Genomic DNA, 16,712 nt, shown 5'->3' with positions numbered 1-16,712 from the left:
GGAAGGCATGGGCTTGGTGACAGGAAAGGAACATATGATTACGTATTATTTTCACGACTAAAGTCCAGAATGAGAGCTGCATGGTGGAGTGGACAGGGGGCGGGGTGGACTGTATAATAATGAAATGGGTTTTATTTATTTATTTTTTTTAATTTTCAAAAAGAAAAGAACAACTGTGAGAGGGGTGGGCAGGAAGGAAAATGTACAACAATGAATGAAGGGAAATAAAAAAATCTCTCTAAACTTTCATTAAAATTTCAATTAAAAATTTACTGTTTGGGGCTTTGGTAACTTTTGAGTTTATTTTGGATTAAATGTAAGGGTGCTTTTCTGCATCCCTTTCAGTTGAACATGAAAATGGCTACAGAATTGAGATAACAAGGCATCACAACTAGTGTTTTGTTTCCTAAAAGATGTATTTAGTGAGGGAACAAAACAACATCTCTCCACACTCCCCAGTTCCATTATCTCTTGGACATATCTAGCTGGATTCTCCGTGGCTTCTCAAGTTCTGCATGTGAAATGATCAGCTTTCATTTAAACTAGCTTTCCATGATGTTACTGTTTCTAGCATCATCGAAACTCATGACTCCTCATACTGGACACCTTCCCTTCTCCTGTTTCAGCCTCCAATCTCTGGCCAAGTACTGCTAACAAATCAATAATGTATTCTTGCAGGCACTTGTGTTCTGTACAGTCAGTAAATGCTACTAAGAATTGCTACTGCTGATAGTTTCTAAAAACTTCCATCTAACCACTGTTCTCCCAGCATGTTAGCAATACTTTTGCTCAAATTATTTTTAGCAAATACATAGCAAAAGCAAATGCATAGAGCAATGCTCCCTATGGTGTGTTCCAAGGAACAGTACTTTCATGAGAGAGTACTTTCATGAATAAAATATTAAAGCATTTTGAAAATAGTATACACATCCCATGAGATACTACATGCATACTACATATTTTTCATTTTCTTTTAAAAAGTTTTTATTGTAATTCCAATGAAGGTTTACAAAACAAACTTGCTTTTTCCATTTCATCACTGATACACATTTTGTTTTACAACATTCACTACACGCCTACAATGAACTTATAGTTCCTGTCTGTAATTCTTATTTTCATTAATTCATCTATCTTACCCTTTCCTGTCTTCAGGACTTTATCTCTGGGCAAATTCAATTCTGCCCTTTGAACCTTATGTAGTTTGTTATTCCAAGGAGTGAACACCATACTGGTGTTACTGGTCATGTTATAGGTCTGTCTATTGTTTGAAGAAACTATACTTCATATGCTCTCAGCTTGTTGTCAGAAGGGTCAGTCTTTGGAAAGAGACCATCATGCATTGGAAAGGCAGTGGGTCAGAGAAAGAGACGAAGACCTTCAATAATATGGACTGACACAGTGAATGTAACAATAGCCTCAAACATATGAGAGACTGTGGGGATGGTGCAGGATAGGGCAGCATCCAGGTCTGTGGTTCACAGCAGGGTCTTGATGGATCATAGTTAACACAAAGGTACCTAACAAAAGCAAGAACACTGCTTGTCTCAAAGTTCAGCCAGAGAAGCGAACAGCTCCACATCTGAAAGGTGACCAAATGCCAGAATCTCAAGGGTTCCACCATTCTCTATCAAACCAGCAGGTCTGGCTGTCTTTCTGGTTTTTTCTGTATTTTGTTCTGTATTTCCCCCAACTCTATCCAGGGCCTTCTACTGTGATCCCTTTTATAGGAGTGGTAGCTGGGTACCACCTAGTTCTTCTGGTGTCGGGACTGTGAAAGTTCGAGTTTGCTGTGCCCTTTAATTTCTTCTGTACATCCTTGCTTTTCTTTCCTCTTTTTTGTCCTGTACAGAATCTTAGATGGCTGAACAAAAGCTTTTAAGATCTTAGGGACTATTCTGTGAAATAAAATACAGAACATTGGCTTTGTGGACTAAATTATGCCAACTGCCCCTGATGGCCCTGAAGACTATGGTCCCCAGGCCCTAGAACCAGTAACTCATTACTTTAGGGTATTTGATTACGATTAAGACGCTTATAAAGCATTGCCATTTGTTGGCTCTACATGTGAATGTATTTATAGGGACAGAGGAGAACGATCCCAAAGAATCTCTGAGGCTTTTCAAAGGCATATCTCATCTTTCTTCTTCAGAGTGGCTGGTGGATTTGAATCATTGATCTTTTGGTTAACAGTCAAATGCCTTATGTACAGGGTTCCTCAGAGTTCCTTGACTATGCTTATGGTGCCAACATTAAAAAAATGGAATAATGAGGGAAAAAAAGACAGTAATAATAATAAATATACCAAATAATAAAAATAATCAGTGGAAATAAGGCAGTTTGAATCCATCATCTGCTCTTCCAGAGAAAGATGAATCTCCTCCCATGAAATTTACTGCTTCTGAAAACTCACTAAAGGGTCAACTTAGTTCCTATGTATTTGAGTGTACATAAAAACTACAACAGCAACAACATATATTTTAATCTTGACTATCTTGTTGTTGTTATGTGGCTTGTGACTCATAGTGACCCTATGTACAATAGCTCTGAACCCTGTTCTGTCCTGAGCCAATCTCAACCATCTCTGACACACCTACCCCATCTCATCCAGAACCTTCCTCTCATGTGCCATCATCCCTCCACCCTTCCAAACATGATGTCCTTCTCCAAAGACTGGCCTCTCCTGGCAATGTGCCCAAAGTATGTGAGATGGAGCTTCAAAATCCTTGCCTCCAAGGAACACTCTGGTGTCACCCTCTCCAGGACAGAGACTCTGATGGGATAGAGGATAACTGGCCCTAAAGGGCTTCAGAGGCTTTTTGGAGTCTGATCCCTTCATTTTTCTTCTTCAGAGTGGCTGGTGGATTTGAATTGCCAATCTTCTGGTTAACCATGAAATTCCTTAATCAGAGTGCCATCAGAGTTTCTTGGCTATGTCTATGTTTTCAGCATTTCAAAAACGTAGTCTATCAGAGAAGATAAGACACATACACAAATCACATACACAGTTAAACATAAAGTAGAATAAATGGGATAGCAGAAATTGCTAAGAGTCAGGAACACCACTGCCACGACACTATCCTATTTTTCTACATTAAGCTTAAGTGTGTATATGAGCTGAGTATTCATATTATCTTCACTGACAGTCTAAGTTCCTTGAAGGCTGGAACCATATCTAATTAACCTTTGTATTCTGCACTGTTCAGAATAGTTGCTTTATAACTACTTATTAAATAGTTAAAAGCATTGACACTTCACAGGGCGTTAGGTACTTTCTATATAATAAAAGTTTAAGTTCTTTAGAAAGTTGGGAATAGAAATATACTTGATCAGCAATCCCACTATAAGGTGTACAGAGCAAAGAAATAATAGCTGTGACAGAAACAGATAAAGGTACAGTCATGTTCATTGCAGCACTATTTACAATAGTAAAGAGATGGAAATAACCAAAGTGTCCATCAATGGACAAAGAGATTACAGTACATTAACACAATGAAGTATTATGCAACACTGAAAACTGATAGGAGAAATCATGAGGCTCTGCACAACAATGAATCTGGAGAAAATTATGCTCAGTGACATAAGTCAGCCACAAAAGGACAATTATAAGGCCATTATTAAAAGCTAAGGAAAGGTTTACATAAAGATAGAATCATTTTTGATTAGTTACCAGGGATGAGCAGGAAGGAGAAGAGAGTAAAAACTAATAAAGAGCTATGTTGAGTGAATGTAAAGGCAATATACAAAACTGGGTAGATAGATGTTGTAATTAAGTAATTACATTAATTAATTGTAATCAATGTTATAAAAGAAAATGAGTATGAATGAGTGAATGAAAAACCACTATGATTTGTAAACTTTCACACAAATAAAAATATTTTTTGAAGAAAGTTTTAACAAAAGTTTAAGCAAGGATGGAAAAACTTCATCCACACACTTTGGACATGTTATAAAGTAGGGACCAATCCCTGGAGAAGGACATAATTCATAGTGAAGTTCATGGTCAGTAGTTAAGGAGAAAATCTTAATGAGATGGATGGACAAAGTGACTCTCATGATGGGATCAAACACAGCAATGACTGTGAGCACAGTGCAGCCTCAGATAGTGTTTCACTCTGGTGAAAAGCAGTTTGTGATGAGTTGGACACAACTCAAGAGCAACTAACAACAAGGCTCTTCCAAGGACTCAAGAGACCACACACAGGCCTGAGCTCGTTAGGGTTCCTCCCTCTGGGTAAAACTCCCTCTTGGTAGAACTGAATGAACTTCAATTCTTCTGAGAGATGAAGACCTATGTTGTTTTCAAACATTTCAAACACACACTAAACAGCCTCTTCTAACGTTGTACATTCTTATGGCACTTTCCTTTTCTTGTCACATAAATCAAGTCCATCTTTATGCTGAACAGATCATTTGGGAAGCTGGGCTCTATGAGGAAAAATGTGACATCAGGACTGGAGGAAGACTCATCAACACCTGTGTTATGCAGATGACACAACTTTGTTTGCTGGAAATGAGGAGGACCTGAAGAGCTTGCTGTGGGTCAAGGATTGTAATCTTCAATATGAACTGAAGCTGAACATCAAGAAAACAAAGATTCTCACCACTGGGCCAATTGGCAGATGGAGAAGAAATGGAGATTGTTAACAATTACAGCTTGTTCAGCTCCACAATCAACACTCTTGGCAACAGCAGCCAGGAAATAAAAAGCTGAATGGCACTGGGAAAATCCACTGTAAGGGACCTCTCCAGAGCACTGAGAAGCAACAATGTCAGTCTAGAGACTAAGGTGCACCTGATCCAGGCCATAGTCTTCATAAATGCTTGCTATCATCAGAGAGTTAGACAATGACTAAAGATGACAGAAGAGGAATCAGTGCCTGAGTTGTGGTGCTAGAGAAGAATATTGAACATACTATGCACCACCAAGAGAACTAACCAGTCTGTCATGGAGAGGGTGAAACCAAGTTTGTCCTTGGAGGCAAGGATTTTGAAGCGCTGTCTCACTTACTTTGGGCACATGGCCAGGAGGGACTGGTTCTTGGAAAAGGACATTATGCTTGGAAGCGTGGAGGGACAGCACAGGAGAGAAAGACCCCAGATGAGAAGGCTTGATACAGTAACTGGGACAACAGGGATTGGTGTGTCTGAGTCAGTGAGACTGGCTCAGGACAGGGCAGGCTTCAGATCTTTTTTTCATAGGGTCATTATGAGTCACAGGCAACCAGACAGCACACAAGGACAACATCAAATCAAGTCAGCTGACATTACATGGTCAGCAGACGCTACGTTCCACCTTTTTAACTTATCTTACATTACTTTCCTCTAGAAGCATCAAGAATTCCTCTGTATAGAATGGATTAATCACCATTTCCTACAAATTACTTATGTTTACCTCAAGCTGAGTGTTAGCAGTCTGCTGTCTCAAATACAAGATAAGAAAACTGGAGATTTCCATTTAGTTATCCTACTCCAAGAAATCCACCCCAAATTTGAGGGTATAACTGCTAGTAAGAATAATTTTCAAATAATTATCAACTTCTACTTTTAACAGTTAATAAAATTATTTTGCTACTAGCAATATAGATAAGAATGTTGAAAGTATTTTGCTTCCCCTAAAATTCAAGTGTGTGTTAAAATCCTGGGGAGGAAGACGGAGTTGTGACAGTACCAGTGGCCAGCCACTGTTCTCTGCCTGCCAAAACACCAGCCTCTCCCTCAACTGAATTAGCTTTCGAATCTCAAAAACCTGTGATTATTGCCATTTTAGAACGACAATTCTTCAATCCAGTCAGGAAGCTCAGTTTTTTACTAATTATTTGCCAATAAGAAAGCTGAAGCCAAGAAAGCTGAGCCTGTTCTCTAAATTTCAAAGAAAGTGAACAGAAAACATCTGCTCTAAACTGCTCCCCACTGATTTCCATTTATTCTATATTGTGTTTCCCTCTACTCAATGTTCATTATCTGTTTATTATTCACTTCTTCTCCCTGGTAGCCATACTAGAATGGTTCTACCTATGTGTAAATTTTTCTTTTGCTTTTGTTAATAATGGTCTTATATAATATTTGTCCATTTTTGACAGATTGCTTTCTCAGTATAAAGTCCTCTAGAATCATCCATTTCACGCAAGGTTTTATGAATTCTTCATTGCTTTGCAATGATGCACAGCACTTCATCGCATAAATATATCACTGTTTTGCTGCCTATGAAGATTTTTAAAATCTCCCTGGGCATGATCAATAAAATTCTGCTTTGTGGTTTATGAGGTACTAGTTCACTTATGGCCTTGCTTTATACCTCAGTTGTGTGAGTCTTATTTCTAACTGTAAAGGCTGAGCTTCTTTGGGGTACCGTAGGTCTCACACACCTCCACACCTAGTATGGAGCACCCACATACGCAACATTTTTTTTCCAATTAGTAAACATATTACCTGTGGGGAAAGTTAGCAGCCAAATGATGGAATGGGTATGAGAAATGCTATGAATAAGAAGCTCAAGTTGAAGGATATATTACTTTTAGATGCATGTTTTGGAAAAATTTCATTTCAATGTTAAACTCAAAAGGTTTGGTTACAACACTGGGAACTAGGATTCCTTCAATATTGTCTCTCCAAGATACAGGTGGGTAAACAAGCATGGTCACATTGTGTATAGTTTGTACTGCATGCCAAAGTGAGAAAAAGTATTTATCTGAGAATCGCTCAATTATCCATTACAGCTGTTATAAAAGCAGTTGTAAGGATATTTTAAATGACTTCTCTGTCTTAAGTAGTCTAGTTTTCCCCCTTCAAATCTTGTTACTATTATAAACAAACTACTTACCAAGTATGATGCTTCTTTTTTTCATGGAAAAAATGTAATTTGTTATGGAGAAATAAAAGACTTGTTACAAAAGGGGTACAAGAGAACCTGAGTAACTACACTTTTCCAAGGTCTTATACAGATGTTTTGATTTAAAAAAAAATTCATTGATTTTTTTTAAAGGATAATTCTTTTATTGCCAGAAAATTACCAGAAATACAAACTGGGATTAGAAGAGGCCGTGGCACTGAGGAAATCATTGCTAATGTCAGATGGATCTTGGCTCAAAGCAGAGACTACCAGAGAAATGTCTGTGTTTCATTGACTATACAAAGGCATTTGACTAACTATCACAACAAACTGTGGCGAACCTTGGGGAGAATGAGAATCTCAGAACACCTGATTGTACTCATATGAAACCTATACTTGGACCTGGAGGCAGTCGTCAGAAAAGGGCAAGGCAACAATGCATGGTTCAAAATCAGAAAAGGAGTGTGTCAGGGTTGTGTTTTGTCTGCTTACCTTTTCAATCTATGTGCAGAACTGATAATTTGAAAGACTGGACTTTAAAAGAAGGAATGTGGCATCAGGATTGGAGGAAGAGCCCCACTATTGGCCAGGATTTTATTCAGGATTTTTGCATCTATGTTCATAAGAGATATTGGCCGACAGTTTTCTATTTTGGTGGTGTCTTTATCTGGTTTTGGTATCAAGGATATGTTTGCGTCATAGAATGAGTCTGAGAGAATTCCATCTTTTTCTATTTTCTGAAATAGTTTATGTAGAATTGGTGACAGTTCTCTGAATATTTGATAAAATTCACTTGTAAAACCATCTGGTCCAGGGCTTTTTTTTTTTTTTGGCTGGAAGTTGTTTTATTATCTTTTCAGTTTCTTCTTTTTAATGGGTCTGTTCAGGTGCTCAATTTCGGGTTTGTTTCAATTTAGGTAGGTTAAAATGTTCTAAGTATTTGTCCATTTCTTCTAGGTTTACATATTTGTTTGGGTATAGTTTTTCCATAATATTCTATTGTTAACCTTTTTATTTTAGTTGGTTCCATTGTGACATTGCCTGTTTCATCCCTTATTGGGATTATTTGTGTCTCTTCCTTCTTTTCTTAGTTTTGCTAGTGGTTTGTCAATTTTATTGACCTTTTTGAAGAAACAACTTGTGGTTTTCCTTATGGTTTCAATGGCTTTTCTGTTTTCTATTTAATTTATTTCTGCCTGAAATTTTATCATTTCAGTTTTTTTAGAGGGTGTCAGTTTTCTTGCTGTTCAACTCCTGCATTATGGAGATGATACAACCTGCTGAAACTGAAGAGGACCAGAAGCATTTGCTGCAGAAGGTTAAGGACTGTAATCTGCAATACGGACTGAATCTCAACATGAAGAAAACAAAGATTCTCACCACTGAGCTAACTGACAATTTCAAGTGCTCAGTTCTACAATCAACACTCTTGGCACCAGCAGCCAGGAAAACAAAAGATGAACAGCATAAGGAAAATCTGCTCTCAGGGACCTCTCCAGAGTGCTGGAGAGCAAGGATGTCAGTCTGGAGACTAAGGTGTGCTGATCCAGGCCATAGTCTTTGCAATTATTTGCTACGCATCAGAAAACTGGACAATGACTAAGGATGACAGAAGAAGAACTGATGCCTTTGAGTTGTGGTGCTGGAGGAGTATAGGACATACCATCGACTGTCAAGGGAACTGGAGAGGGTGAAACCAAGCACCTCAATGGAGGCAAGGGTTTTGAGACTCCATCGCACACACTTTGGGCACGTAGCCAGGAGGAATCAGTCTTTGGAAAAGGCTATCATGCTTGGAAGGGTGGAGGAACAATGCAGAAGAGGAAGACCCTGGATAAGATGGACTGACACAGTACGGGGAGTTATGAGGGTAGATGTATCAGAGACACTGACATCAGCTTAGGGTTCAGAGCTAGTGTACATAGGGTTGCTATGAATCACAGTTGATTTGACAGCACATAAAAACAACACCAACTTCACAGAAATAGACTACTTTAAAAATAAAAGAGAAAAAGAAAAAAATTTCCCCTAAAGCAACACATTATACACAGAAATGTGTTATTTGAGACGTTTGCTAACATTTCATTAGAATTCTCAAATGCTTATAGCATCTGCTTATTATGAAGTCACAAATATATCTGTTGAAGTGTGGGAGATGAGGAACTTTTTAATGCAAACGATCAAGTTAAAAAAAATCAAGTATGAAAACAAGCACTCATTTTGGATTTCATCAATATATACTAACACTATGAGGCATTTTTTCATAAAGGCAGGCATGCCTTTCCAAGAGCCTTCAGTTGCTAAAAGAGCCCAAAGCAAGGATGTTCTCTAGTGGTTTCTATACTCCAAAAGCCATTGTTTCCACTGTTTTCCACAAAATCTGACCCCACCTTCTCAGAATCCCACTCCTTCCTCTTAGTTTGAAACTTGTAAAACTCTTACCAGCATTTTAATTCCCTGCAGCTTGCTACACACATCTGCTCTGCCTTCACCGCTCTCTTGAAAAATGTGAGCTTTGCATTTTGGGGAACCACAGAACAGCTAGTAAAGTTATTACAAGCGGTTTTTAATAAGGCGAATGTGTTGAGTGATATATATTCTGAAGCAGTGGAGTTCTGAGACCTGTGAGCAGGAGGGAGAGTAAACCTGAACTCTCATCTCTCAGCTAGAATCCCTGTAGAAATGAATTTACACTTAAGCCAAGATGAAGAAACACCTAGCTTCCTAAAAGAATCAGAACCCATTACCATTCTAAGAAATGTGATTTGTAATCATTTTCCTGATCCACAGATTACGAATGAAGATACTTCAATATCATTACTTGTGTATCCTTTAATTTATTCGTCTTACTTACGTCCTTTTACTAATATTTCCTCCACATAAAATAGGTTTAATCCAGAAAGCAATCAAGAAATTGGCCATTTGCCAATCTTCCCATTTCAGTGGCTGTAGAGAACTCAAATATGTGGCAGGCAAGTTTTCTGCCCTGTGCTTGCTTATAAATGAAATTAAAAGACAAACTATTGAACAATTATTCCTGAGAATAATTTTTATTGTCAAGAATTTTTATAGCATTTACACTGCTTTGATGCAGTCTGTAGAGAACTCGGTTAACCCAAAGACGATAGATACTTCTCTACAGTACAAATCCATCAATCTTCAAATCTACCAGCAGATCCTTCAGAGAGAGATGGGTTATCTCCTCGTATGCAATTAACAGCCTTCCAAAAGCCCCCTGAATCAGGTATGAAATGACTGAGACTTGAAGGCACTGACCTTTTGAGACACTGCCTTCTCAGGCACAAGGTAATTAATATTTATTATGTCATGTCAGTTCATTCTTAAGCAAAGAATTTTTTTTTAACATATATGGAGCTCTGGCGGCCTAGTGGCAATCCCAAAGGCACATGGTTTGAGGCTGCCAGAGGCTCTGCCGGAGAAGGATGGGCAATCTTCTCCCATGAAATTAACTGCTTCTGAAAACCCAGTGGAGGGTCAGCTATGGGTTGATTCCGACTTTACAGCACACAACAATATCTATCTATCTATCTATCTATCTATCTATCTATCTATCTATCTATCTATCAGATTTTTCCACAAATTAAATCCCAATCTACTCCTTTTGAAGCACAGGAGCAGGCAACAGTTTGTTCTGTTACACATAAGGTTACCATGAGCAGAAGGAACTGACTGTGGCAAGTAACAATCAACAGAAATGTAGTTTCAAACGTTACTCTCTTTTGAGATCTTTCTGAAGGAGGAGGGAGCTCTGCTGGCCTAGTGGGTAAGGAGCTGCACTGCCAACCCAAAGATAAGCAGTTCTTATCCACCAGCTGCTCTGAGGGAGAAAGATGGATAACTTTCTCTTTTTTATTTACAGCCTGTGAAAATCTCTGGAGGGTCAGCTATGAGTTGGTTCTGAATCAAGAGCATAACAACAACAGCAGCAGCAGCAACTGCTTACTGGTCTGAACTTCACACCTACCTAAACTGGACCCTGTCTTTGTGTCTGTGTTTAAGCAAAAACTCACTGCTGTTGAACTGATTTTAAATCATGATGCCCATCTTTTAGTTTTCCAAGAGTGCTTATCTTTCTGCTGAAGAGTGTGTGGTGGATTCAAATTGCCTACCTTTTCAATAACAGCTTAACACATAACAAACTCTGATGCCACATATTGGTATGTTGGTGTAAGATGGCAACTGGGCGGCTCTGACAATCATTACCAGTAAAAGCCTGCCCATCTTTCTCCCTCAGAGCACCTGGTGGATTTGAACCACTGCAGATAAAGCCTTTTTTTAACCCAAAAGGCTAAGTGATCAGGACGAGCTTTCTAACTACCACGTGGAGAGCAGATATTTGTGTCAAGCACCAGGACGTTGTGATGTCTTGTCACATTGATTCTGAGTCAGTGTGATCTGTTGCATTTCTTTTCGTAAGTATCACTGAGTAAATATTTACAGTTGTAAGTTTTTACTGAATTAAGTGGAGAAAGAAAAGTGAACAGGTGCAAACAGTCCATGGTGTATGACAGGTGACATTGGTACAGGGTTAATTCTTTGTCAGAAGCAACAGCACAAATCCATGAGGTTCCCCAGTATAAAAGGAGTACTGAAGGGCTGGGGATCCCCTCTCTGTGGACTCTGTTCTTGCCGCATGAAGGAATGTGTCTCCACTTATTCTCCACACTCTTCTTCCTCTCTTTATACAATCAGTCTTCTGTTCATTTCTGCTCTCCCAGCTGCATCAACAGCCTGTCTTAGACACAATTTGCTTGGAAAATTCAGCAGGTGAGATCTCTCTACAAACACCCAGATTTCTGGTTTTAAAAATACTGGCTTGCTAAAAAAAAAAAAAAATACTGGCTTGCTGGTGTCTTGTTTTGTGGTTACGCTCCAACTGTGTCATTTGAAAGACAATTAATACGATAGATATATGCCAATATGTGCACATTTAACCATACTTATGAGCTTTGAACCAGATAAAACAAATAGTATTATGGTATTTCAAGTCTAAATTTTCCTTTTTCAATGTCAAGGAACAATATTTCTCCCACGCTCCACCATTTCATCTTTTCTCCTAATGTCAGAGATAGGAAGAGGCATTTTTTAAGAAAAATAAACTACCAAGTTTTATTATCTTAGAGGAGCTAGAAAAAATTTGAAAGGAAATATAACAGAGAGTTGATGTAATGTTAGCCTAAAATTTGGCTTTTTTAAAGCCATTACAGTTAGCCCCCTCTGGTCTCCAGCTAATTTAACTGCAGACACATGGTCTTGCAAATCATCAACAGGTGTGGGACTAGGATAAGAGAAAGAGTGTGTTTACACACAAAGAGCAGCAAAACTTTAGATGAGCAAGACTTGTAGCTGCAAGACTTGAGGGAGACTGAAGGAGACCCTGACAATGGTGTTGGAGAGACTGTGGCATTGCTGTAGAGAAACTGTGGCAAGCTGTGGCCACAGGAGTCCTGAGATAAACGCCACAGCTGAAAGTATTTGCTGTTCTTGCCAACAGTTGAAGGAAAAGTTGACTTATAATTTATGAGATGCTTGTTTGCTTGAAGGCAAACCTTGTTGGATGATTTGGATTTGATTGCTGAATTAGTGCCTGGATAAATGGAGAAGTAGTGCCTTGGAACTTAGGCTAAAATTTGCACTTGTTTTGGGTGATATTCTGTGCTTCCCCCACTCTCCAACTTACTTCCCTAATAAACCCGTTGTAGGTACCGTAACTGTGGGTCTGTGGGTCAGCAATGAATAAATGAACCTCTTGCTGTTGATGTGGCTCTAGAGGCACCATGGGGCTGGGCTATGTGCTCTTTATCTGCTTTCTCCTCTGGGGCAGTGAGGGGCTGTTGCTATTCTTACTCCCTCTGGCCCTTTCAGAGATACGCTCATGGTCCTGTGCCACCTTGTGCCGTTTTCTCCTATTGAGACAGCCTGTCTGATCACTGGAACTGTCTGGACTGGTACTGTCTGCAAAAACAGTACATAGCCAAGATTCAATCCAGCTCACACGAGAGCACTTCTGTGACAGGGCACCAAAGAACCCCCATCAAATGATGTCCTTCTAGTTTCTATCAACAATGGCTGCCTTTCCATTCAGAAGTTTGTTCAGAAATTGCTGTCTTTTAGTAATGTAATTAATAATTTTCCTTTATAGTGGTTGTCTATTGTTGTTATGTGCTGTCAACTCAGACCCAATCTATAGAGGGATGTTCAGAGATAGTAAATAACAAGGGAGGTGATTGCCTTTACTCCTCCTGTGGAACAACTGGTAGATTCAAATTGCATGCCTTTGAGATAGCAGCACAGCTTCTTACCACTAGGCCACCAGAGCTCCCTATGTTGTTGCTTTTATGTGCTGTCGAGTTGCTTGTGACTCATAACGACACTATGTACAGTAGCTCTGAAACTTTTCCTATCCTGAGCCAGTCTCACTGTCTCCAATACAACTTCCTCCATTACCCAGTTACTGTGTCAATTCATCTCATCCAGGGTATTCCTCTCCTGTATTGTCCCTCCACCCTTGCATGATGTACTTCTCCAAGAAATGGCCCTTCTTGGAAACATGCCCAAAATATGTGAGATGGAGCTTCAAAATCCTAGCCTTCAAGGAGCAGCTTGGTTTCATCACCCTCTCTAGGACAGACCTATTTGTTTTCTTGGTGGTCCATGGTATGTTCAATACTCTTCTCCAGCACCATAATTTGAAGGCATAGATTCTTCTGTCACCCTTAGTCATTGCCCAACTCTGATGCATAGGAAGTTACTGAGAAGACCATAACCTTGATTAGACACATCTTTGTCTCTAGACTGACATTGTTCTTCTTCAGTATTCTAGAGAGAGCACCCTGACAACAGAGTTCTCCAAAACAACTTGTGTTTTGATTTCCTGAGTGCTGGGGCAAGAGTACTGATTGTGGATCTGAGCAGACTGATACTGTTAACAAGCTCAATCTCTTATCCATCTATTATAATGCTGCCAATTGACCCAGTGGTGAGAATCTTTGTTTTCTTGATGTTGAGATGCATATTGAACATTGCAGTCTTTGACCTTCTGCAGCAAACACTTCAGGTAGGTACCATCACATTGATTCTGACTCACAGCGATCCTATATACAACAGAATAAAACCCTGCCCCATCCTCACAAATGCTGCTGCATTGACTTGACTACTGTAGCCACTGTGTCAATCCACATTGTTGAGGGTCTTCTCTATAGTTCTCCTTTGCCAAGTATAATGTCTTCTCTAGGAGCCAGCCCTTTCTGATAACATTTCCAAAGTAAATGAGATGAAGTCTTGACGTTCTCTGAAAAATATTTTGTTGCACTTGACCCAGGACAGATGTTTGGTGTTTTTTGGTTTTTTTGTTGTTGTTGTTTTTCAGTCCACAGTCAATATTCTTCAGCAGTACCACAATTCAAACGTATATAGATGCATGCTCCACAATGTCTTGGATTAAACAGTCAATGCTGCCTGTCTGTAGAGATGTCAAAGCATCTTAAAGATTCAATGTAAAGCAACATCTGTTATATATATCTACAAGGACTACGGCATTGTCTGACACCAGGAAACTTAATCTGATGTGGGAAATGACTCTACTGTGCACTGCAGTGAAATTTCTGAGGTAGTAAGAAGATATCTCTTCAAAGAACTAATACATTTTTTCCTTTTTAATTTTGGTTCAGTTGAAAGTTTACACATCAAATTAGTTTTCCATTCAACAAATTTATACACAGTTTTGATTCTCTGAAGATGAGCTTCCGCCCCACTTCCTCCCTGGGTTTCTCATTCTTTACAATCCTCTTGCCTTTTTCACCTCTGTTTGGGGGAAAGTGCTGTTCTTTCCGCCTCCTGAGGTTTATTACCATGAAGAGTACATTCCTAACAGGCATGACTATTTAAGCTATAAGCTTGTTTGCTGCTTTGTTACAAGGTGATTCCCAGGGGTGAGTTCAGTTCCAGATCTGAAGGGTGGGTAAGGGCACAGTGTCACAGGTCACCCTAGTCTATCAGAGCAGTAAGTCTGGTCTTTTTTACAACTCTGAATTTTGTTCCACCTTTTCCTCAGATCCTGTCTAGGACTTTCTTTAGTTCAAGGAGAATAATCAGCAGCAGTACCAGAAAGCATCTAGTTCTTCTGGCCTTAGGTTCTGATCCAAGTGGTCTCTCAGATCTTTGGACAAACTGCTTTCTTGAGTCTTTGCCTTTCAATAACTGCACTTTATGAGACACGTGCTAGCTTTTAAGGTTGTAGGTGCTTCCTGACCACAGTACACTATAGAGTATTGTTACTTTGACTATGTGAATTATGCTATGCTAGTTTTCTCTGTTGTCCTCTGAAACTATGGTCCTAGGTCCTCAAATCAAATAATGGATTTGCTCAAGTTTTTCTGCTTATTATAAAAAGTTGCAAAATTTCACTCTGTTTGCTTTCTATACGATGTTGCTATGTGCTTGCTGTAAAGTTCAACTCTAACTCTAATTCATTGCTGTCTAGTTGGAACGGATTCATAGCTGATCCCCCAGCAGGTTTTCAGAGAGTATAAATTGCAAAGGAGGAGACTACCCATCTTTCTCCTGAGAAGCAGCAGGATGATTTGAACAGTCTGCCTTTGAGCTGGCAGCACAACTCTACCCACTAGGCCACCAGAGTGCCATGCTTTCTACATACATGGATATATTTATAGCACATTCCTTTGGATATCCTCTGCTTGTGGAGAGATAGGAACTCTCATACACTGTTGGTGGGACTGTAAAATGGTACAACACTCTAGAAGACAGTTTGGCGTTTCCTCAGAAAGCTGAACATAGAAATTCCATATGATCCAGCTATTCCACTGCTTGGAATATACCCTGGGAAAATTAGAACTGAGGCACAAACTGAGATTTGTACACCAATGTTCATAGCAGCATTATTCACCATCACAAGAACATGGAAACAGCCCAAATGTCCAACCACAATGGATTGAGAAATTATGGTACATTCACACAGAATGCAGGAACAATGATTTTGAAAACCCCTTCCTAACTTGGGAGGGACTGCAGAGCATTATGCTAAGTGAACAAACTCCATAAGGGGAGTGAATGGGACTCCATAAGGACAAATACTGTTTAAGACAATTACTGTAGAAATAGAAAGATAACTAGAAGAATGTGTATGAGGATCCAAGGGGCAGGGGAAGGGTAGGAGCAGAAGGATGAGGATGGGCAGGGGAGTAATCACAGGGTCACACAATTTGATGGGTTGAGGGAGGGATGGGTAAAGAAAATGAGAAAGATCTGGTGTGAAAAACAATGTATATGAACTTTGTAAGTAAACCAGGAAAAAATATTCTTTTAAAAAATCTTCTGCCAATCTATAAATATCTGGGACTGCAATCTCATTTGCCAGCTGACTCCTATTGAGATTTCATGTCTACTGATGTATCATTAGTAGATTATGGATAACTACTGATAATCACTGTAGGTCCATAGTGTGAAAGCCAACATAAACACAGGCTCTACACATGGATTTCACCTGATGGTACGCATAGGAATCAAATAGATTACATTTGTGTAAAGACTCGGTGGAGAAGCTCAATATCAGCAGTGAAAACCAGGCCAGGTGCTGATTGTGGGACAGACCACCAACTACTCATATGCAAGTTCAAGCTGAAGTTGAGGAAAATTAAATCAAGTCCACGGGAACCAAGATTTGCCCTTACGTCTGTCCCACTAGAACTTCAAAACCATCTCAGGAACAGATTTGAGGCCTTGAGCACCAATAAGCGTAGACCAAATGAGCTCTGGGAGGATATCAAGAAAATTGTCCATGAAGAATGCACAAGATCATTACAAAGGCTGAAGAAGAAGAAAAGACCAAGACGATGTCAGATGA

The 16,712-nt window shown here is 39.4% G+C and overlaps 1 protein-coding gene across 1 annotated transcript in view; it reads right to left on the bottom strand.

Annotated features, from left to right (window-relative positions):
- The window catches only part of KIF13A (kinesin family member 13A), a 302,781-nt gene that overhangs the window by 138,228 nt on the left and 147,841 nt on the right, over window positions 1-16,712 (bottom strand).

This window comes from Elephantulus edwardii, unplaced genomic scaffold, assembly GCF_000299155.1.
Source record: "Elephantulus edwardii isolate Elephantulus edwardi_28Jun2011 unplaced genomic scaffold, EleEdw1.0 scaffold00070, whole genome shotgun sequence".
Lineage (NCBI taxonomy): Eukaryota > Metazoa > Chordata > Mammalia > Macroscelidea > Macroscelididae > Elephantulus > Elephantulus edwardii.
The sequence above is the reverse complement of the archived record's forward strand: the minus strand, read 5'-3'. Positions and strand labels throughout refer to the sequence as shown.